The 21776-nt window shown below is 53.8% G+C and overlaps 1 long non-coding RNA gene across 1 annotated transcript in view; it reads right to left on the reverse strand.

Moving 5' to 3' along the window:
- LOC116567483 overlaps positions 1-20930 on the reverse strand; it is a 32872-nt gene extending 11942 nt beyond the window's left edge. The window contains exons 1-2 of the long non-coding RNA XR_004276229.1: positions 20762-20930; positions 18934-19094 (exon numbers count right to left, since the gene is read on the reverse strand). This is a non-coding gene — a long non-coding RNA (uncharacterized LOC116567483). The remainder of the gene's footprint in view (positions 1-18933; positions 19095-20761) is intronic.
- Between the last annotated feature and the right edge of the window lie 846 nt (positions 20931-21776).

Here is a 21776-nt window from a genome sequence, read left to right on the forward strand (position 1 = left end):
GAGCATTGGGGCACCTGCGTGGCTCAGTTAAGCGTCTGCCTTCAGTTCAGGTCACCGTCTCCAGGTCCTGGGATCGAGCCCCGCATTGGGCTCCTTGCTCAGTAGGAAGCCTGCTTCTCCCTCTCCCTCCGCCTCGCCCCTCTCTCTCACTCACTCTCTCAAATAAATAAATAAAATCTTTAAATAAAAAAATGAGCATTAAACCACGGAGAGACACAGAGGATACAAATGCACATGGCTAAGTGAAAGAAGCCAGTCTGGGAAAGCTATCTACTTTGAGGTTGCAGTTCTGTGACATTCTGGAAGAAGGCACCGTTACAGAGACAGTGAAAAGATCAGTGGCTGCCAGGGGGTTCTTGTGGCAGGGGAGGGAGAGAGGGGGATGAGTAAGTGGAGCACAAGAGTTTTAGGGCAGTGAAACTATTCTGTGTGACATCATAATGGTTGACACATGACATTATGCATTTATCAAAACCCATAGAACTGTCAACACAAAGAGTGATCCTTAATATAACTCTAAAAATAATGTATCAATTGTAACAAGTATACCACACTAAAGCAAAATGTTCATAAACAGGAACTTTTGAGGGGTAAGGGTATGCGGGGGGGGGACTCGGCACTACTGTCCAGTTTCTCTGTAAATCGAAAACTCTTGAGAAATAGCCTATTAATTTTTTTTAAGATTTTATTTATTCATTTGACACAGAGAGATCACAAGTAGGCAGAGAGGCAGGCAGAGAGAGAGAGAGGAGGAAGCAGGCTCCCCGCGGAGCAGAGAACCCGATGCGGGACTCGATCCCAGGACCCTGAGATCATGACCTGAGCCGAAGGCAGCGGCTTAACCCACTGAGCCACCCAGGCGCCCTCATGTTGAAATCTTAATCCTCATTGATGAAGGTATTAGGAGGTGGGACCTTTGGGAGACACTTAGATGATGAGCACAGAGTCCTCACGATTGGCCTTACCACCCTCATAAAATGGACCCCAGAGAGCTCCCTCGTCCCTTCTTCCAAGTGAGGGCACAGTGAGAACATGGCTGTCTACGACCCAGGAAGCACCTTGATCTTGGATTCCCAGCCCCCAAAACCATGAGAAATAACTATCCGCTGTTGATAATCCACCCTGTCTATAGGATTTGGACTAAGACACAGCTACTACCAAGACTGTTGTGGGGTTGCCTGGGTGGCTCAATTGGTTAAGCGGCTGCTTGCGGCTCAGGTCATGATGCCAGGACCCTAGGATCCTAGGATCGAGTTCTGCATCAGGCTCCTTGCTCAGTGGGGAACCTGCTTCTCCCTTTCCTTCTGCCTACCTCTTCCCCTGCTAGTGTTCTCTGTCTCTCAAATAAATAAATAAAATCTTAAAAAAAAAAAAAAAGACTGCTGTAAAGCTTTAGGAAATAAGACAGGGCAGTACTGGTGCCAGGACAGACAGACCAATAGAAGAGAGAGTCCAGAAATGGACCACACATGAGGCACTTGATACACAACAGAGGTGAAGTACAATGCAGTGATCAAAGGAACGACTTTTCAATAAATGGATCGAGTGAGTATCCATATGAGGAAAAAACACTGACCTCCCCCCACCGACTCCACGTGCAAAAAATGGTTGCAGTTCAACTCCAGATCTAAATGTAGAAGATCAAACAATGCTTCTTTTTTTTTTTTAAAGATTTTATTTATTTATTTGACAGAGAGATCACAAGTAGGCAGAGAGGCAGGCAAAGAGAGAAGGGGAAGCAGGCTCCCCGCTGAGCAGCGAGCTCGACATGGGGCTCGATCCCAGGACCCTGAGCTGAAGGCAGATGCTTAACCCACAGAGCCACCCAGGCGCCCCTAAAACAATGCTTCTAAACATAAGAGTATCTTCATGACTTTCAGGCAGGCAAAAATTTCTTAAACAGGACCCAGAAAGCACTAACCATAAGGGAAAATAATGGATAAAACTGGGCACTATTTAGATTTATAAGAAAGAACTTCAGTTCACCAAAAGCTACCACTAAGAGAGTGGCAAGACAAGCCAGAGAGGAGGGGAAAATACAGAACACACAGAGCAGACGAGGACCTGGTATTCAGAACATATAAAGAATCCTGCAAATGAGTAAGGAAGGACAACAGCCCAATATAAACATGGGCAGGAGAGACAGACAAATCCTTTACCACAGAGGCTATCCACGGCCATGTTAAAACCACAGTAGGATATTGTTTCAAGCCCATAAGCACAGCGGGAATGAAAAGACTAACAATAAGGTGTAAACAAGGATATGGAGCAACTGGCACCTGCCTTCGCTGTCGGTGGAGTAAGAGAGTGCTTACCCACTCTGTTAAGCTGTCTGGCGAAGTGTACTAAAGTCTACTACATACCTCCTCCATGACCCACTGATCCCATCTGTAGGTATAAACCCAACAGAAATGAGCGGCCATGGGTCCCAAAGGGCGTGTAGGAGAAAGCTCCCAGCAGCATTAACAGCCCCAAACTAGAAAGAAACCCCACACCCAGCAACAGTGGGACAGATCCGTAACCCGCAGTATAGTGAACATCACCCAGCTGGGGGAGTGAACTGTCTACCAAGCACATAACCCAGATGACTTGCATGGACATGAGCCTGAGAGAAAGAAGCCAGAGGCAAGAATGCGGGCCTTGTGATGCATTTACATGAAGTACAAAAATAGGCAAAACTAATCTACGGTGATGGAAGTCAGGATGGAGATTCCCTTGGCAAGATGGCTAGAGAAAGGAATGGGGTACAGGGAAATCCTGGGGGTGTGAGGGTGTCCTTGACTTGGGTGCTGGTTGTTCAAGAGTGAATGTTCACTCTTATCTGGTCTTCCTCCCCAGGTACCTCCCCACTCCTAAGCCAGAGCCCTCTCCCTAGACAGCCTCTCTTTCTAGAACATTCCAACCTCGGGCTGCAGGCTCCTTATCAAGGTTCTTGGACAACTTTCTTTAGCTGAAGGCCACTTCATAGATACTCCTATGACCTTCGGCAGTGCCCTCACCCTGACCCCCTTCCTGGTCCCTCTGCTCCTCTCTCTCCTCCCCCTCCCTGTTTCCTGAACCTCCCAGCTCCGTAGGGCTCTACTGCTCCCCACTCTGCCTGCCTCCCACCTGCCCACTTGCCCCAAGGCAGATGGAGAGAGTTATTTCTTTTCTTCCAGTCCTCCCAACACTTCTGCCCATCTGCTTGATATGCCCTCTTCTCCCTGCATCCCCAAACAACTCTTCCTCTCCTTCAGACTCAGCTTAAATATCATCTTATCAGATAAACCTTTCTCAACTCCCACTACGCCCACCCAGAGCTACCCGCCCTACCCGCCCTACCCTCCCCCCACACCCCGGGTCACCAGGCTCTTGTCATTGCTTGATGTTCGTGCATCTCCCCACTAAGCTCCATAAACACAAGGATTGGGTCTCGCCCACTGGCTGGCACATAGTAGGTGCTCAGTAAGGACTTTAGAATGGCCACATGAATGGACAAATGAATTGTGTGGCTATGGCCACAGCTATAACCATCTTCTCTTCTTGCTGTACCAAACTGCATTTTAGGAAGCATGTATTTTGGCTTACTTTCTGATTGTGTCTGGCCCAATCCCCCAAAACCAGGCCTTTCAGAACAGGATCTACCGGGCTTGTGATGGCCATTACTCAGGAGCCTTCTGATTACAAGGACAGAAACGGACATTAATAAGCCAAGATGATTGACTTGCACACAGGCTTTGGCTTCAGGCAAGGCTGGCTGGGCAACATCAAGCCATTCCATCAGCTTCAGAGTCCCGCTCCCCACTCTGGACAGCCTACTTCTCAGGTGGGCAGTCTCTCTCTTTGTGGAAAGAGGAGAGCCACCAGCAGCTCCAGGCCGGCTGCCTCTCCTATCCTTGAGCCCAGCAGACAGAGGGCCTCTCTCCCCCAGTGCTTCTGAGAAAAGTCCCAGGACTTGGTTTCATTGGCCAAGCTTGAGTCACGTGTCTATCCCTGAACCAGTCTTTGTGGGCCAAGGGATGGGATGCTCTGATTGGCTACTTCTTGGTGATACAGACCCAGCATGTTGGCCTCGCTAGTGAGAGGACCTGGTGAGAATTACAAAAACACCAGCCACCATTTATTCCAGGCTTTGTATGGTCCAGACCTCTCACTCAATCCTGTATTTCTGTTCCTGTTTCATCTTCACATGCATCCAGCCAGGACAGAATTGTGATCTCTGTCTTAGAGACAAAGAAATGGAGCTTTGGACAGGGAAGTGACTTTCCCAAGGCCAGTAGCGGGAGCAGGGTAAGAACCCAAATCCCAGGGGCACCTGGGCTGCCTCGGTCCTTAAGCATCTTCCTTTGGCTCAGGTCATGATCCCCAGGGTCCTGGGATCAAGCCCCGCATCAGGCTCCCTGCTCAGCGGGAAGCCTGCTTCTCCCTCTCCCATTTCCCCTGCTTATGTTCTTTATCTCACTGTCTCTCTCTCTCTCTCTCTCTCTGTCAAATAAATAAATAGAATCTTAAAAAAAAAAAAAAAGAACCTGATTCCCAAGTCCACAGCTTGGCCAGTCCAGGCTCTTCCCATCTCCCTGATCCAACCCCCCGACAAACCCACTCGCCCCTGCTGTCCATGACTCAGCACCTCCAGACAGCAGCAGAGCCCCACAGTAAACACTGCCAGCTTTCAAACCTTCCATCAAACTAAATTAGTCCCCATGTCCCCTTTTGACATTCTTCCTTGAATTAAGTCCCAGAAATGAAGTACTAGCTCCAACCGCACACATGGGTTTGCCTTTTAGTAATAATAATTAACAACAACAACTGCTTTCTCTTATAGGGCATCAGCCGCGCCAGGCACTGCTCTAAGCCCTTAACATAAGTTGGCTAGCCCCCTTGACAGTTCTATAACGTTCCACCTCATTTCATCCCCATTTTACACATAAGGAAGCTGAGACCCACGAGCGAAAGCTGTACAGCCCCTCTGACTTCCCCGTCAGTGTCCCCCGTAGGTCAGCCTCTGACAGTCGAGACTCCCATGCAGAAAAGCCTAACACACACCAGGACTCTGCTGACCTCACTGCGTCCATCTTTGTTTACTGGGATCATGTTCTGTTTTGCAACCAATCCCCAAAACTCAGAAGTGGGTGTGGTAGAAATCCTAAATGATTCTGGGAAATAATTCCTTCAATTATCTGTACCGTTAATTAATTCATCCAACAAATGACATCTGACAGCAAGGCTTCCAGAGATGGCGCAGGAAGCAGACTGGAGGCCCAGTACAGACAGGGTTCAGATCACACAGCACCCCAGGGATCCCAGCAGGGAAGCTGGATTTTATCTCATGGTAATGCAAAGCTGATCGTAATGGCTAAGCCTGAGGCCAGAAGCCTGGACTCCAGAGCCAGATGGCCTGGGTCTGAATCCTGACTATAGCACATACCACATGTAGGAGCCAGGGTGAGCTATTCTCTGGGCCTCAGTTTCCTCACCTGTAAAATGGGGCTTGAAATGGTACCAACGTCAAAGGCAGCCATAAGGACACTGAGCTTCCACCGTGAAGTGTCAGGGCAGGGCCTGGCACACAGTAAGAGCTCAGTAAGTGCTAGCCTGGAAGGTCTTTAAGCCGAGTCCACCAGAAAGAGCAAGGACCCCCATTTTGCCCCTAGAAGAGAGGCCCAGGTGTCAAGGGCCATCTCTGAGGTCACATGAGTAAAGCCACTCAGCCCAGGCCTGTCCTGAATATTGGGACCCCCCACTGCCACAGACCCGATCGGAGAAGTGCTCAGCCAGGGGGGCCTCGGGAGGAGAGCCCAGGCCCTTGAGCCCCCAGGGAAGCTGGAGCTTGGGTCCAGCTGCCCCTGGCAATGTAGAAAGCTATGGTCCGGGCCAGTGCTTGCTCTGATTCCTCTCTCCAACTACTTGGCCCCACACCCCCACGGGGCTCCAGGGAGTCTGACCAAGCTCAGCCCAGCACCCTAGGGTCCAACTGGCATGTCCTCTACACAGGGCAAACCTCAGCAAGCACCCGCTGGACTCCCAGAGTCAGAGAAGAGGCCAAGGTGCGGCACGTGCGATTGCCCTTGTCCCTCCTGGCTCCTCCGCCAAGACAACAGAAGCCAGATACGGAGTGAGAACACGGGCCAGGAGCCTGGCACTTGTAGGCACTTTGTGAACACTCGCCTATTTACCGTGAAAAATACCTCACTGGGCAGGTACAAAGAAGGGACTCTGTGCCCAGCCCTGGACTCAAGGATCCCACCATGCTGGAGACTGTTCTAGGAGCACACAGAGCACTTTCTCCATCCTGGAGGACTTCCTGGGGGTGGTGATCCTGGGCTGGGTCTCACAGGATGAGTAGGAGTTGGGCAGGTGAAAGAATGAGGGTTCCGCGTGTGGCGCTGAGCGGTCACAGTCAGACTAATGTGACTTCGTGAAGAAACTCGGGGGGGGGGAGGGTGGGGACAGGAGGGGACATCTGGACTCCAGAGAACAGTTAGGGGCAGGTGATGAGAACAAGGTGATCCATGGACATTCCAGCTGGAGCTCACTACAGAATGTTCTGGTCTAGGGGCTGAGGACTCCTCAGGCTACAGTTGGGAGGCCCAGCCATGGGAGCAGACAGGACTGTCAAGAGAGGCTGCAGGGAGGAGCTGTCCGCAGGAATGAGGTGGGAGAACGCCAGCACCCACCAGCTGAGAATAGGAAGAGCATGGCAGGACTGTGCTCCCCACCGTGCTCCCCACCCAGGAAGACAAGATCCTCGAGGCTCTGTTCCCCAGGATCTCGCACTCAGCACAGGGAAGACACATGGCAGTTGCTCAACAAAGGTTTGGGTTTTTGAAAATCCTTTCAGTTGGATCAAGGAAACCACGAGCGGTGCGAGAAAGTGAAGCCTAGGAGAGCGGAGCTGCCAGGAGGAAGGAGTAACCTCCAGCCTCAGTTCTGCTGGGAGGTCAAGACCATTGGCTTGGGCTGCAGGCAGGGAAAGAGGGGCTGGCAGACAGTGAGTATGGGAACTCTCTCTAGACCTTCCGATGGAAAATAGACCAGGCAGAGGGAAAAGGAGGAGGGGAAGGGGGGCCAAAGGAGGCAGTGGGGAGCAGGAGAGAGGAACAGCAGCTGGGGGGCGGCGTGGAGACACGGGAGGGTCTAAATACCAAACCGGTTGCTTGCTGAGTGACCTCAAGAGAGTCAACTCTCTGAGCCTCAGTTTCCCCTACTGTAAAATGGAAGGAAGTAGCCCCACCTAGAAGGTACGCATCATACTGGATGAGTAAGGCACATGAAGCCTCTAACACAGTGTCTGACGCGCCACGGGTCCCCAGAGAAGGTACCACTGTCATCCTCTCACATGAGCCCCACTCCAACTCCCCCGTTTGCACATGAAGAAACTGAGTCACAGACAGCTGGCCAGCACCCGTGCTCTCAGGCCCACCCCAAACATGCAATGGCACCCGTCCCTCACGGCCCTGGGAAAGGTACCTGGCCCCGAGCCCGGCACGAGACACATCTGTTGACTGAATGAAGCAGACAGCCTGAGACAGAAACCAGAGGAAGGCTGTGTGGGCCTGGGGTCAGCAGTGCTGCAGAAGAAGAGAGACCCCAGAAGGTAGCCAGGCTCAGAGCTCCAGGCACCATTCAAAGATCCCACCCCCGTCTGGGATTCTCACACCGGAGTGTCCTTCACATTTACCGGGAGAGCCTGTTAAAACTCAGATTCCTGGACTCCACCCCAGACCTACTGAGTCCGAGAGATAAGGGGAAGAGTCCGGGGATGTGCTCTTGGAACCCGCGCCCAGGTGAGGCCCAAGTAGACGGACCGTGGGCCACAATTTGAAAGAGACGGATGGATGTGCCCTTATTTTATAGTGGAGAGAACCAAGGTCCAGAGAGGGGAAGAACTAAGAATGAGATCACAGGCACAGCCAGACAGGGCCTGACTGATAAGCTGGCAGGTTGTCCAGGCCCCAGGCCACTGTCACTCCCGGTGCCTGCAGGTACCCAGGAGGGCGGAGTAGAAGGCCGGGACAGGAAGAGCTAAGGGAAAGAAGCAAGATAAAGTATAGGGTAATCGCTCACATCTAAGGCGAGTGCAATTCAAGAAGTAACACCAATTGCCCAAGAGCTCACAGCTGCCATGTGTCAGGACATGAACCCAGATCTGTCTGATGCTAGTCGACCCCCTAACCACCTGTCCACACTGCCTCCCAGAGAAGCAAGAAGAGTAAGAAGGGAGAAGAGGAAGGGGCCGCAGCAGAGGGTCTGGCAGAAGTCCCAGGAGAGAGAGGCCTGTGTGGAAAGGGGACAGCGTGTTCTCTGTGCCAGGCCAGGTGGCCGAGCCAGGCCGGCTGCTGTGGGGCAGGGAGTGCCTGCCCATGCCGGTGCCCCACGGTTGCCATGCCGACCCCCAGGCTGTGTTTGCGGATGTTGTATTTGATTTCACACGTTTGGAACTTCAATTACGTCATTTCGCAACACAGGGTTGCCATGACAGCCAGCCCCACGTTCCCCGGGTGGCTCACACCTTGGGAGAGGGGGAGGGGCGAGCTGCCCCCCACCACCACCGCCGCGCGCCCACCGCCACCAAAAGTCAACCCAGAACCCCTGGGGGGGGGGCGGGGAGCCAGGAATGTGGGGCTGGGAAGCCCTTAGAGATCGGTTAACATCTACATTTTGTGATGGGGACACCGAGGTCTGGGGGGCAAGCATACACGTCCTGACCACCCCCCCCCCGCCCATGTGCTCCCCCCCACCCCATACCCCACACCCCTTCTGATGGAGTCTTTGCACACCTGGCTACTCGCTGGCCAAGGGGCTGAGAGCTGGCACCCCGCAATCGGCCTGGCCGCCCGCCCTGACCCTGCTCTCTGGGGCTCCAAAGCCCCCAGTCAATACACTACATTTCAGACTCACGCACGCATGCGCAAGCGCCGGGGTGCACTGGTGTCGGCCGGGGTGCAGACGCTGGCTTCCCACTAACCAAGCCTGCGCTCTAGACAAGCAGGGCCCCCTCACTAAGCTTCGATTTCTACACTTGAAAACCCTTTCCGAGGTAAAAGAAACTCCAACTGACTCTACTGAGTCCACTAGGTAATAGGTGTTCTCTGTGTAGTGAGCAGGGAATTACCCCTTTAGGACGCTGGGGCGACTCCCTGTCTCACTACATAATGAACACCTACTACCTAGTGGACTCAGTAGTGTTACTTGGGGTTCCTGCCTTCCTTTCTCTTTCTTCCTTTTTCTCTTCCTTCCTTTCTCTTTCTTTCTCCTTCCTTTCTTTCCTTCCTTCCTTTTTTGGTCATTGCCCTGTTAGCATATCATCATAGCTAAGTTCTAGACTCGGCTCTGCCATCAACCTGCTCTGTGACTTTGGAGTTTGGGCAAATGACTTTCCCTCTCTGGTCCTCTAAGCCAGTAATGTGATGATCTTACTTTAGCCCCAAATTCCAATTATTTAGCCTCTTTATCTGCTGGTTTCCATCTACTAGTAGTATAGAGGAGGAAAGGCTGGTGGGCTTAGTTCAAACACCTCAGCCTGGGTCCCAGCTCCCACTCACTAGCTGTGGGAAGAGAGCAAATCTGTCCACGGCCAGATGTCCATGGTTCCCGTCTTTCTTATCTGTAAACTGGGATTAGCAATCCTTCCCTCACCTCAGTGTCATAGGCTTCTGGAGAGGATGCAAAACTTCTCAAAAGGTCATGGGACTTTTTCATTACCAAGGTCAGAGCCAGCCCTGCGAAGGATCTGTCCCCCTAAGAGCTGAGAAACAAATAGTTATTTCAACTTCCATTTTTTTCGATGAGGAAAATTAGAGCCTGAGAAGTGACAGGAGCTGCCCAATTTTAGCAAAAAGAAAAAAAAAAAAATCCTGAAAAACACAACTCATCCCTGCAGAAGAAGCCATGTCCTCGAGGCAGTGTCACAGCAATGACCAGGAGACCGCTGAAAGTTTGCTGGAAAAATCAAACACTGCCATATATGCAAGTGACACACTCTGAGCACATGCTCAGTCAGGCCAGGGCAACCCTGTGAGTCGTCCTGGGGCTGAGGCTTTGGGCACAGGCAGAGCATGAGCTTGGGAGTCTGACTGGTCCCGGTTCAAGTCCTCGCTCCCCTACATGGCTCGACCGTCGCAGGTGCGGCCTCCTCCTCTGTATGGTGGGAAGGATACAGTTCATTTCTGAGTCGTTCGGAGGAGGCACTGACACAGCATGTCCCGGCACAGAGGTGGTCACTAACTGTCCACTCCTGCCTCTCTTCCAGGCAGCCAGTGCCATACTGGATGCTGGGGACCCAGAGAACTGAGGCCACGGTCCCTGCAGCTGAAGAGCTTTGTCACCGGCTCCTGGGTGTGTCCAAACCAATCCTCATGAGAGAACCAGAGGACAGCCTCCAGTCAAATGCGGAAGGGGCGCTTCCAATGGGTTTCTAGTGATTGTGAGCTCCAAGAAGGCAGATGTCACTGGAGGCTGGGGGAGTCCTGGAGGAAGAAGAGAGAAACTGAAGGACTGCCGGGAGACAAATTTGCCAGCAAATAGCCACAGCACAGCACGATGTGCATGGTAACTGATGGGGGTGGCCAAGGGGCTGTACAGAGGCCAGAAGGGACAGTGCTGTGACAGCGTCACCGAGGCGGCGGCTTGCGAGCAGCAGTTTGGAAGCGTGAATGGTCCGCGCAAAGGAGAAGGCGGGGGCGGGGCGGTCACTGTGAGCACACAGGCAGGTGGAACAGAACCTGTGGGTCACAGAGGTGTGACATGGCCCAGGCACTCAAGGAAGTACTGGACCAAAAAGAAGGAGCTGTTGCTGGAAGGACAGAGGGCAGATCAGGAGAGCCTTGAAAACCAGGCGAAGGGGCTTAGAATTAATTAGTCCCACAGGCAATGAAGAGCCATGGAGGCTTCTATGGAAGGGACTGACATGAACAGATTGGAGGTTTAGAAAAACAGTGTGATTAAGAGGGGCTGGCTGTGGACACTGAGAGCAAACCTGGGGGCAGGGGACCAGAGGGAAGTTTCTGCCGTGGTCCCCCGACAATCAAACATGGAGACCCAGAACGGACTTGAGACAATTTAGGAAGCAAAACTGCTAGATCTTTGTTTTTTATTATGGCGCACTATACAGAACATAAACTGTATACTTATGCCATTTTCCAGCGCAGGGCCCATGGTGGGACCCCTCCTCCTTGCGCCATCACCTCCACCGTCCACGTTCACACCGTTTTCTTCTTCCACAACCACAACTCTGCCCTCATGAAACACTGACGTCGTCCTCACCTCCCATTCTGCTTTCTGTCTCTATGAATGTGAGGACTTTGGGGACCTCAATTTCAGTGGGATTCTGCAATGCCACTTGTATCGTGTGGCTGGCTTATGTCACAGAACATCACGTCCTCAAGGTCTGTTCATGTCGGAGCAGGTGTGAGGATTTCCTTTCCGCGAAGGTTGAAGGCTGTTCCGGGGTGTGGCGGGACCACGCTTGGTTCATCCCTTCATCTGTCGTGGCCTCTTGGGCTGTGTCCACCCTCGGGCTACAAGGAAGAGCACGCCAGGAACATGGACGTACAACTACCCCTTCGAGACCCCGCTTTCCGTTCTTCGGGGTTTGCGTTCTGAAGTGGGACCACTGGATCGTCTCCTAAGTCTACGTTTCACTCCCTGAGGAGCTGCCATTTCTTCCATGCTGGCTGCCCCTCTCCACACTCCCACCCAGCCCCGCACATGGGTTCCAATTCCTCCATGTCCCTGCCAGCGCCTGTTATTTCTGGGTTTTGGTAAGAGCCATCCTAATGGGTGTGAGGCAGTAAACTGCTCGATCTTGATGCATGACAGCATGGGAGGAGCTGAGCGGGGACAAGCGTGAGGAGGAAGGACTCTGAGTTTGCAATGTGGCCATCTAAGTGCCCCCCCCCACCGCCTTGGGGCCTGAGGAGGGGAAGTCGGCATGAGGAAGAGCCCACAGGCCACTGAGCTTGAGGGTTACATGGGCAATCCTGGTTGAAGATGGGAGGCCGTAGGTCTGGGACAGTCTGCACTGCAGGTGGGAAGTCCTCGGCATATGATGTGAAGCTATGGCAAGACCAAGATGACTTTGGAAGTATGAAATATGGAGAGAAAGGGGAGACCAAGAACAGAAGCCTGGTGTCCCTCAACAGAAGCCTGGTGTCCCTCCGTTCAGAGCAATGAAGACACCCACCAACGGAGCCGGAGGAGACGCAGCCTGAGAGATAGGAGGAAATCTTCTCGGAGATAGGAGGTTGCGTAGTCGAAGATGGGATTCTGCCGTAAGCAACAGAAAACCACTATCAGTGGCTTAATCAAGATAATAGTTTCCAGTTTCTCTTGTGTAAAAAAAGGTGTGGGGCAGGCAGTCCAGCACCGTCAAAGACTTCTCTCTCTCTAGTTTCTCTGTCTCTAGCTCTGCTACTCTTAGCCCTGATTTTTACATTCGAGGTCACTTCATGGTCACAAAATGGCTGCTATAGATCTAGCCATCACGTTCACACTCCGGCATCAAGAAGGAAGAAGCAAAAGCGGACTTACCTCCTAGCTGAGACCACCCAGACTCTTTTAAGGAGCTTTCTTAAAGGCCCTTCCCTCTCTTTCCCCAGAGCTGACACCTTACTGGCCAGTCCCAGGCAAAAGGGAGGTTGGGACATGTGGCCTTTCAGCAGAGCACACTGCTTTCCTGAAGGTCTGGGTTCCGTCCGTAAGGAAATGGGGGAGAATGACTGTAGGGGAGGCTCCCAGCAGGCTCTAACACAGAAGGGAAAAGAACTCTCCAGAAGGAAAAAAGTAGTAAGATGTATTAGGTAGGGTGTAAAGGGTTAAACATTAGATTTGGCCATGAGTTCTGCAGGAGGACAGGGGAGGGGAGATGGCAGTGGCTTGAAGCATGAAGTGGGGACATGAAGACATGTTGGATGACCAGACCTGGGACCAGCTTGGTACCCAGAGAGAAGATGCCCTGGTTTGGAGTCCTTCCCTGGGAGACGTGAGGACCAGGCATGGTGGGCCCGGAGAAGGGAGTGGAGAGGACAGAGAGAATGGGGATTAGTGAAGGTTCGGGACATAACAAGGGTCCAGCAGAGAAAGGGGAGGGAGAAGCTGGTCACACACCAGACATGACACAGGTGGCCTCCACCTGGGGACCAGAGGACAGAGGATGGCATGACAGGGCTGGGTATTTGGGGTGGGAAACCAAGGATGTTCCCAACCAGGGCCTCAGTCTTTGAAGAGGAGGCAGTGGGCAGAGTCACCAAGAGGAAGACCCTGGGGATGTGGGGGGAGGGGCTTGGATACAGCTCTGGGGGGCCAAGGAGGGTAGCGATGGGAAAGGAGACTGCCCACCATAATAAAAGGGCTTGAAGGGAGTGCTGGGGGCCCCCTGGGGCTGGAAACCTTGGATCAGGAGCAGCTGTGGCCCACTGGGTAGTAACCTCCCTCAGCAACACTCCAGTGAGCAAGCAGTGGAGAGGAAGGTGGGTGATGGGGACTGGGGCTCTGGGACAGAGGCAGCCCTGGCAGAGGGAAAGGGAGTGCTCAGCAGAGCACTGAGGGTCTCTGGGCGGGGTCCAGGAGGGTGGGAAGTGGTCCCCGTAGGGGCAGAGGGCTCGGAGTTAGGGTTCCAGAGCGGGCAGTCCTGAGCAGCAAGGCCCAGGGAGGCAAAGGCTGCGGGCAGCTGAAGAGATGAGGGAGCGTGGGGTGGAGGGAACAGTGTGAGCCAAGTCCCCAGGGAATGTGGAGGGTGGCAGGCGGGGTGGTGGGGGCAGAATAAGGAGGACCCCAGCCTGACAGAAGGTGACAGGCTCACAAAGGAGTGTCCCCAAGAGAAGCAGGGTCCCAGAAGTGTTGGGGAGCCCATGTCAGGCAGAGCAGGTGGGGGGAACATCTGTGAGCCCTAAAGACATCTGGGACCCGTACACAGGACCAAAGGCCTGGGCAGGGACGGGGTCAATGGTGAGGGGAAGGAAGCAAGGAAGTAAGAGGATGAGAGGAAATGGAATGCGTTGGGCAGACTTGGTTATGCCATTTCACAGATGAGAAGACAGAGGCCCAGAGAGAAGAGACTCACCCACAGTCACACGGAGTGACTCAGTTTGAACAGGACCCAGGCCGCTGCTCTGGCCACTCAAACCAGCAAAGTTCCCTTCACTCTCTAGGCCTCCGATTCTCCATCTGGAAAATGAGAACAGCTGGTGTGGTTGCTGGACCCTAGCTGTGGCCCTTGAAGATCTGGAAACAACCTAAAAGTTGTAGGGGTGAGAGATCCCTTCCCCTGGCCTGCCCTTTTCCCTGAGTCACCTCTGAGATGACAGAACTTTAAAAATCCCAAGTCTGTGTTGGGTCCTCAGAGGGGCAAAGTCACCAAAAAGCCAGAGGCTGGAGGAAGTCGGTGACTACAGCAGGCCGCCTCTAGGACTGTGACCCAGGTGCCCTCTCTCACCAGGGCCTGCACTGCATCCAAACTTGCTTCCCCGCTTACACTGATGTGGCCACAAGAAACCCCTAGAATGAACTGTCCTCGACCCCAAGCGCTCCTTGCCCCTCCCTGCCTGCCTCCAGCCCATCCCCATCTGTCCACTACATGCCGCTGGGGCCACCTTCCCCAGCCAGGCTGCTCCTTGTCTCTCCCCAACTCTGAAGTCCTCCATGGCTCCCCATCACATAAAGAAGAAGTCGGGTTCTTACACACCCTCCAGGTCCTTTGCAACCCAAACCCACTGCCCTCGGCCGCAGCACCACCCACAAGTCTCCCCTCTACACTCTTGCTCGTTATGTCCAGGCGCGGGTCACACCACCTGCCACCTCCACCCAAGGGGGGATGCTCGTTCCTCTCTGCCAATCTAAATCGTACAAACATTATGATTTGGATCATTACGATCGTACAAACATAACCCCAATGGCTCCATGTCCTCCAGGATCATCATGGCCTTACTTCCAGAATATGATCGTCCCAAACCCCACGCCTCAGACCGTGGGCAGCCCAGTGCCCTTCTGGGTATTTCTGACTCCCTAGGAGGCTACAGCTCCCACCTCCTAGTTCTGCTCTTGGCCAGAAGCATGTCTCCACCACATGCTGCTGTCTGCCAGCCCTCCACTGCGCCTGAGTGCAGCCTCTGCCCAGACTGCCTCATCCCCAGAGTCCCACAGACTGGAGGCTCTGTGAGCCGTAGACCTCACTGAAGTTTCGGGGAGAGGAGAGGGTTCGAAACCTAGCACCATCAAAATGAATGTTGCACTTACTGTCCAGAACATTCCAAGGCCCTCCCTGCCAGCCCACTCCCTGGCTCTGGCTGTCCTCATACTTCTAAGCCCCCCTCTACTGAGGAACCCCCTGTTCCATGTCCACTGTGTTCCCAGTCCAGGGCCTCCCAAAGTGTCCACGCAGCGGCCAAGAAAGAGCTTCCAAACTCCCGTTCCTCCTTCCACAGCGCCACGTCCTTCACTGCGCGATGACCTCCTTCCAGACGAGGCCCGACGGCAGTGCGACGTGGGACCTTCCCCTTTCATAGCCAAAAGGGACCTCTCATAAGGTCTTGCACAGCAAAAGTGCAGGCTCCTATAGCGACAGCCCCAACCCCAGCAAGGAGCAGCTAGCTGCCTTCAGCCCTTTACTTAAGGAGCAATGTTTCTGTTTTCACAGAATGGAATTTTAGAGGCAGAAGCAGGACCACCAAGTCCAAGGTCATTTAGCAGATAAGAAGTAGACTGAGACCCAGAAGTCAGGATCTCACACAAAGCAAGCCCAGCCACGGAGTGCCAAGGCTGGGCCAGAGCCTGTTCTTTGAGTCAGGCTCTGATGCCTCTCTACTCCCTACAGCACCTGCTCTTCATGTTCAGGACAAACAGGGAAGGTGGTTAAGGAGGGAGCCGGTGTCTACTGGGCACCTACTACGTGCCAGGCCTGGTGCTAAGCACTTTCTGAGAATGATGCCATTTAAACCTCAGGTCAACTCGATTATCCCCATTTTACAGATGAGCAAACTGACACCCAAGGATGAAGCCCACAGCCAGTGGCCCAAGGTCTATGAGCTCAACACTGCGATTACAACCAAACCCAACTCTTTAAGGAATGTCCCCAGCTTGGTCTGAAATGGGGTTCCTCTTCTTCACAACAAGAAAAGCAAATGTTGGTGGAGTCCTTGCTTGTGCCTGGCATCATATGAACGTTTCATGTGATTCACCCCCGTCCCAGGAAGCTGTAGGATTATTCCCATCTAACAGACAAGCAAACTGAGGCTGAGAGGTGAGATGTCTCTCACTGTGGATTAGTGGTGGAGGGAGACCCAAACCTAGATCCATGTGGCTCCAAGGCAATATTCTTTCCACTCCCCTTCTCCAGCCGCCTGGGAAGGGCAGGGCTGGGCACCAAGGCCTGTGCCCACCTCGCTCTTCTGTCTTACCAGCTCTGGTAGGAGCACTCACAGATTCACTTTTGGGCACCTGGAATGTGGTTCTGGACATAGTGTCAGTCTAGAAGGGGCAGCCCCTCCCGGCCCGTACCTCTCCCCTAACCCCAAGCTCTGCACAGAGGATATGGTCTGTGGCTGGGAGAGACCCCTCTGAGCAAAGCCCAGGCTGCCTGGCTTAGGCTTTCCTCACCAGAAGTTCACTCCAGGACTGAACTAGCCAACCCCAGGGTCCCCTCCAGGCCAAGACGGGGCAACCCCCTTCCTCCAGGCGCCTTCAGCACTACCCTCCCCTCCTGTCCAGCTGCTGAGGAAGAGGCATTCAGCTCCTCTATCCTCGGAGATGGGCTAGATCTGCAGATCTGAGGGAGGTCTCCCCTGGAGCTCCTGGGTTGCCAGCAACAGAATCCAACTGGGTTTGCTTCCACGGGGAGGCTGTGGGGAGGACACAGTGGGTGGCCGCTGGGAGAAGCAGGCGCAGACTGAAGCCCCAGAGAAGGAGGCTTGCGTCTGTCCCAGCAGCCAAACGACCCTCAGCTCAGAGTCAACCCCCACCTCCGACTCGGAATGACCCAGTCCCTGTGGCTGACAGAACACGGTGACTAGGCTGGCTTCTGCGGGTCACACGTTCCACACCTGGAAGCGGGGGGTGGGGGGCCTCACGCAAACAGCAGACGAAGTGTGGACGGGGTGAGCCCCAGGGCTCTTGGGGCCTGGACGGTCAAACCCAACCAACCACCTCTGCAAAAGGCCTCAGACATCGCTTTCTCCATGTAGGCACACTAGAAGCTTCTCTGGCTTGGTATCGTGCTTATTCTGTCACCCTAGGGTTCTGCTAGAGCCAGGAGGCCCATGCTTCCACATACAGAGGGAGGGAAGTGTGCTTTTAAGCCCTGGTTACATGTTTAACCCAATGCTGGGCTCTTTCACACACGTAATCCCTGCAAGCAAGGAACAGGGATCCTACGAGAGCAAATGGCCATGCAAAGGCCGAGATTGCTGAGTGGTATAGGTCCAGAGGAAAGGCGGTCAGGACAGGGGAGGAGATAGGGCGGAAGGGGGTTGGACCAGGTAGGGCCCAACTGGGAAGGGCCCAAAGGTGCCAAGCTGGCCTCTCACTAAAGACTGGGTAACCACCTCCTCCCTCCCCGTTTCCAGGCACCTACCACTCAGCCCAGCTCACGAAACAGGACACTACCTGGGCCACAGCGGTTCTTCTAGGAAATTCCCCAGCACCCAGGTGCACACCCTGCACCTGGTGGGACCTTCATCGGGACACAGCCCACCCCCACAGGACCGAACATACAAGCAGAGGGAGCCAGGCAAAGGCACAGACCCAGATGCCAAGGGGCGCTCTAAGCAGAGATGAAAAGACAACAATGTTGATTTGCAAACCCGTTTTACAAAGCTAAAACTAAGGTTGGAAAACAAAGTAAGTCGCTGCTTTTCAGCTCATTAACAGCACGTGGATGTGTTCTTATTTGTAACTCAACTAAAGTGCTCACGGATTGGTTACAGGATTCGTTGGTGTGTTAACAAGGGCCGGCCCTGAGTCTCTCTGCAGCTGATTTGTAGAAACTCCCACACATCTGGGGAGACTTGTCATCTCTCGGACGGGTCTGTCCAAGCTGCCTGTGACCCGTAAGTGCACTACGGAGGTGCACATAGGCCTGACCTGCTGAGGAAGGGGAGGGGGCAGGAAGACCTCGGGGTCCCGAGGGAGTGGGATCCTGACAGGTCTGGAGGAGGGGCCTCGGGACATCCCTGGAGACAGTAAACAACCAGAAACAACCTTGAGCGCAGTCCCAGCTCCACTACAAGCCACGAAACCTTGGCCAAGTCACGTCACCTCCCTGAGCCTCCACTCCCTCACCTGTAAAATGGAGGTAACAACGACCCCTTGGAACTGTGAAAAATGAAGAAACCAGACACAAAGACACACACACCCCAATGCAGCCCACGGAGCAGACCCACAGAAAAAGGCCACCTTGCCCTCTTACTCAACCCCACTGGCTGACTAAATCCTTTCTCTTGCCATATCCAGACACCGCACTGGCCCCAACCTCAAAGCCTGCGGGAAGGTAACAGCACCTTATCAGATGACAACGTGAGCCGGGCTCCCTGGGTGGGTCCTATCTGCCCCAAAGAGAGACAGCTCCAGGGCCTCACCTGGAGCCCCTGAGTTGTGATGACCTGCCCTGAGTCACCGCAACAAACAAAGCCGGCAGCCACACCACCCCCCCCCCCCCCGCGCCCCACCCCACCACCACGTGAGCCCATTTATCGGCAGCATCTGGGCCCAGTCAGCGCCTCCAGGGTCGGCAAGGCCCTTGATGGAGACCCAAGCCTGGACCTGCCGGGCTGTGTCGGAAGCAGAGCCGCCGGGCTCCCCTCCCCAGGCCGGGCCATGTGGGGCTTCAGAGATGCTGGCGGCCCTTATAGGTGGCAAAGGGCTCCGCACTTCACGCATCCAGTGAGCATCTCCCCAACCCCTGCCTGCTCCTGCCGCCTTTCTCACGGTAGCCAAGACTCTGCTGGGCTCCTCTCCTCTTACCAACCAGAGGCTGCAAACGGCTGGGCCCCGGGGCCCGATCCAGACTGCAGATAGGCTGTGCAGACAAAAGCATGACCTCTGGAGCCAGACTGGCACTTTCGAGCTCTGTGTCCTGGGGCGAGTTACACGGCCGCTCCAGGCCTGTTTCCTCACCTGCAGAGCTGAGACAAACACCTCACAGAGTTGGTGTGGGGAGAAGCAGCACGGAATAGTCCGCAGGAAATACACCCCAACTCTGCCTTTTATTCAAGTTGAGCCAATATCTTAAAAGTAAGGAGATTTCACAGATAACTCCAGATTTCTGGCTCTTCTTGAAAAACCAAAAGCTTTGGGATGACCCATTCCTCCAAAGCAGCAGCCTGCATCCCTCTGGAGCCAGTGGTTCTCAGCCTGGCGGGACTTCAGACCTGAATCAGGTTCAAGTTAGTAGCTGCACCTGGGCTGCTGCTAAACTCTTTCCCTGCCTGGGCCCCACCCTGGACCAGTTAAGTCAGTGTCCCCAGGGAGGGGGTCCAGGAATCCTATGTCATTAGGGTACCCCTGGTGATTCTCGGGGGTCACCAGTGTCCAGGGCCTCTGCTTTAGGCAGACTATGAGCTTCCCAGTTGGCCATGGGGAACGTTTGCTCTTTATCATTTCACATGGGGTTTATTTTAATTAGGGAACAATGATTGGATCCCTGCCCCTATAAAACTGGGAAATAGAAGGAGACCCAGAAGGCCACCGGATCTCGCTCATATCTCATCTGGCCCCCCAAAGCAGCAGCCTGTGATCCTTGTCTCTGCACTCTCCCTGGCCAGCCTTATCCACATGTCACCCAAAAGAACAGTAACTTCCAAGTCCTTACCTTTAACCTAACCTCCTCTCTCACTGAGCACAGCAAGACCTCTTGCTTCTCAGTGCCTTCATCTCCAAGGCCTTCCCTGCCTCCTTCCCTGGCAAACTTCTACTCATCCTTCATGGCCTTGCTCAAGGGCCACCTCCTCCAGGAGGCCCTCCTCAACTTGCCAGGAGAAGCTGAAATCCTCCTCCTTGAAGTCTCCCACTAAACTGGGAGCTTGTCAGAGGGAGCTCATACCTGGAGCCCCGAGACCTGGTTTGGAGCTTAGCTTCTGGTCAACGCCTCTGCATTCACACAGCTTCCCTCCCTTGCCCCTCCCTTTCACACAGGTCTCTCCTCTTCCTGGTCTCTTTCCATATCTCCGTGGAGTTTCAGTTCCTACTACCGACTGCCCCCGTCTCTCCTCATTTCTAAGCCTAAGAAGGCATCTGCTCCAGCCACTTCGGCTTCTCACTGAGCCATAGCTGGGCCCTGGATTGGCTGCCCTTGGGTCAAGAGCCCGCTCTTCTCCAGCTGGGGCTGGGAGGTGGTCATGAGGTGCAAACCTGGATTCCTTGAGCAGAGCCTCCTCTTCACGGGGGTCATGGCCAGGGCAGGCTCACTGCCTGCCATTAGGCGGGTGCTTCCCCTGCTGGGCCTCAGGGTCCCCCCGCTGCCACCCTCAATGACCCCACTCCTCTCTGTTCTCTTCCCTTGCTCAGCCCCTCCCCTGTCCCCTCTCACATCTCCAGGCTTCCACTCCATCCAGAGACAGCTCAGGGGCAGGGGGCCTGCCTCCTCCTCCCCCTCCTCCTGCAAACAGACCCATCCGTGGCGACTTCACAGGACGCCTGGGGAGATCTGCCAGAATACCTACAGAATGCGCAGTTAAATTTCAAAGTTCAGATAACACAGTGAATAATTATTTAGTATAAGTATGTCCCAAATATTTCATGAAACATACTTATATTAAAATAAATAAATAAATAAAAAGTATTTGTTGTTTACCTGAACTTTCTATTTAAGGAGATGTCCTATATTTTTGTTTGCTAAATCCGGCAACTCCAAAGGGTCCCGTCAGTGAGGCAGGGGCCAGTGGAACTCACACCGCACAGAGAAAGCAGGTCCCTGATGCATTTTGGTTGAGTTACACTGAATGCGACTTTTCCAAGAAGCCAGTCGATCGGGGGCGATGACAACTGCATGCTTTTCTAAATGAGACTCGGAATTCCAGCACCACTCCACCCACGTGTCCCTTAGGGCCCTGGAGTGGCTTCAGAGAAAGGGATTCTTCGGCTCCTGCAACCCAGGAGTCCAATCCGCGTCACCAGGACCCAACGCCTCTCTCCCCAGGTCGCTCCCTCTCGTCTGCGTCGCCCCCATTGGCACGCCAGCCCACCCTCCCTTGCGTCACTGCCCCTGGTGGGCGGCCCCTTCCCTTCCCAGCAGCCCCAGCAAAACTCACTGCTTCTCGTTGGTTCTGATTGGGTCATTTCCCCATCTCTGAACCAATCACTAGGGCCCGGAGAATCCGCTGCTCTGATTGGCCAGATCTGAATCACATGCCACTTCTGGAGCCAGTGGGAGGAGCCAGGCCCCCAGAGCTCTATCAGGGTGCTGTGCTAGAGGGAGGGAAGATGATCATGGGGAGGTGGGGGCGAGAAGGCCGGATGGCTGCTGAGATCCTGCAGGATACACCCTCTGCTCACCACACCCCTGCAGACGTGATTCTGACATTGTCGAGAGGAGCACCCCTTTTCCATGTGAACGTTTTCACAGATTTTATGTTTAGTATTAGTTAGATGATAAACTACTGAATAATTTTTTTAAGTGGGAATTCAGGAATTCCTTGAAACTGATCTGTTTCATTCATCACTTCAGCATCAATATCTACATATGGATCCAGTCTGCAGACCATGCCTGATGCCTAATAATGCACTATGACCTTGAGGACCTTCACAGGTAGGCCATCTGCCTTCCCAAGAATGGACCCATGGTGGGATAGCCAGAACCGGGTGCAAAA

The sequence above is a fragment of the Mustela erminea genome, chromosome 10 (assembly GCF_009829155.1).
Source record: "Mustela erminea isolate mMusErm1 chromosome 10, mMusErm1.Pri, whole genome shotgun sequence".
In the NCBI taxonomy this organism is placed as follows: domain Eukaryota; kingdom Metazoa; phylum Chordata; class Mammalia; order Carnivora; family Mustelidae; genus Mustela; species Mustela erminea.